Source organism: Carlito syrichta, unplaced genomic scaffold, assembly GCF_000164805.1.
Source record: "Carlito syrichta isolate Samal-C Ts95f unplaced genomic scaffold, Tarsius_syrichta-2.0.1 Scaffold314047, whole genome shotgun sequence".
Classification (NCBI taxonomy): domain Eukaryota; kingdom Metazoa; phylum Chordata; class Mammalia; order Primates; family Tarsiidae; genus Carlito; species Carlito syrichta.
In genome coordinates, this window is record NW_007258143.1 from 100,700 (window position 1) to 102,851 (window position 2,152).

At 47.7% G+C, this 2,152-nt stretch overlaps 1 protein-coding gene across 2 annotated transcripts in view; it reads left to right on the forward strand.

The window, feature by feature from the left end:
* Positions 1 to 2,152, forward strand: part of PIN4 (peptidylprolyl cis/trans isomerase, NIMA-interacting 4) — a 147,586-nt gene that overhangs the window by 92,144 nt on the left and 53,290 nt on the right. The gene's annotated exons all lie outside the window — the stretch shown is intronic.

Genomic DNA, 2,152 nt, shown 5'->3' on the forward strand with positions numbered 1-2,152 from the left:
GGCAATCCACTCACCTTGGCCTCCCAAAGTGCTGGGATTACAGGATGAGCCACCGAGCCCAGCCTCCTTAGCACAATTTTAAAAGTATCTGTTTCTCAGCCGGGCTCAGCCTGTAATCCTAGCACTTTGGGAGGTCGAGGTGAGTGGATTGCCTGAGCCCGTGGGTTTGAGACCAGCTGGGGCAAATTGGCAAGACCTCATCTCTACAATAAATCAAAAAATTAGCTGGGCTTGGCAGTGCGTGCCTGTAGTTCCGGCTACTTGGAAGGCTGAGGCGTAAGGATCGCTGAAGCCTGGCAGGTTGACGCTGGGGTGGCCGTGAGTGTGCCACTGCACTGCAGCCTGGGTGACACAGTGAGACTCCAACTAAAAAAAAAAAGTATCTGTTTCTCTGTTTACTTCCATGTTCCATCCCTTTTCTAGCATATCAGCTCCATGTCGACATCTCCAATACTCATAATAGTTCTAGCACATAGTAGGTACTGAAAAAATATTTGGATATTTGGAATGAATGAATAGTTCAACAGTGCTTTCTTGTTTTCAAAGCCTTCACCAGGTAAGGATCTCAGATTTGGAGAGGGAGGAAGGAGTTGGAGAAGAAAGGATTGTTTTTCAACTCCCTGAAGGGAGCAAAACAGATTTTTTAAACTTGAGATCTGTGTCTATTCAAGTAATTAGCAAAAAGTCTTATCTATTCACTACTAAAGCTCTCCTTGACCCCGCAGAGTTGCCTTTGAATTATCTTGTGTCATTGCAGGCAATAAAACAGCCTTTCTTTGTCAATATTGTCTGCTTCAAATTTGTTACTAATTCCAGCTGGCCTCCTCCCAGCCAATCTGAATGACTGAAAGGCAGAGTGAATAATAATTTAATCAGAGGCTCGGCCCCCGCAGGATGAGCTTGCCGTGTCCCTCTGGACCTCGTCCCTAAAAGGTGTCCCAGGGGCTGTGGTTTTTGCACAGAATAAAGGAAGGCCAGCAGGAATCCTGCTCCTGCTGCGGGGAGTCTGGCAGGCTGCGCTTGAGGCGGGAGAAGTGGGAAAGAAGACAATACAACGGAAAAGAATTGTCCTGGGAATAATAGTCCATTGTGATCCTGGCCGGCCCTCGTTTTACATTTTAGCAACTGTTCCAGCCATTAGTTCATTTCTGCTCCACAACAGCCTGTGCAGGTTCTTCTTCCCGTGTCACTGACAGGGAAATCGAGGCTCAGAGAGGTGGCAGCTGAGAAAGCGCCTGCCTCCCTGCCGCGCCGCGTCTCGCCCCAGCCTTGCCAGCCGCCCGCGCTGCTCCCCCGCTTCGTCCCCTGCAGTCAGTGGGCCCGGCGGCGCCCAGCCGTTGCTATGGCATTTCTGGAGTGTCAGAAGTGCCCAGGAAGCATACAAATCGACCTGCATGAGACATAGCCCTGTGCAAAACAACGTCCAATTTACTTGCAATAATTACCACCCCCAGATAATAGCCTGTATCAAGGCAGGCGAGGGCGGATGGGGGAAGGGAGAAAAGACTCGGAGAGGAAGGGAGGGAGACCCAGAACACCAGGCAAAGGGCCATGCCAAGGCTGGGGTTTCAGGGAGGGATGGGGGAAAGCAGAGAGGGGATCATCCTGAATTAGGGGCTGAAAAGAGCTCAGTCCTCCTAATCTGGGTCCGGAAACAGAATGTTCCTCTAGATGAATCATATCAAGGCATTTCATTCAATATTTACTGGGTATATTTGGTGGTGGGCACTTTGCCTGGCACTGGGAATGCAAGGGCAAGGAATCTTGGTTCTTGTAGTGGAATGGCTCACAGACTCCTGGAAGAGTCAAACACACAAACAAGGTGCGATCAATAAGGGCCATTATTCATTCAACTAATATTTATTAAGCACCTACTATATGCTAGGCATTGTGCTGAGGAAAAAGTAAGGTACAAAACAGACAAAAATCCTTGTACTCATGAGGTTTACCTTTGAATAAAGGGAGAAAAATTTTTTTAAAACAGCTAAAGTGCACTGTTAGTTGTTGTATTCATTTGGATTTTCCAGAGAAATAGAACCAATAGGATTTCTATGTCTTTATCTATACACATATGTAATATATATGTATATATTTACTATTAAGAACTGGCAGCCGGGCTCGGTGGCTCAGCCTGTAATCCCGCGCCTTTGGG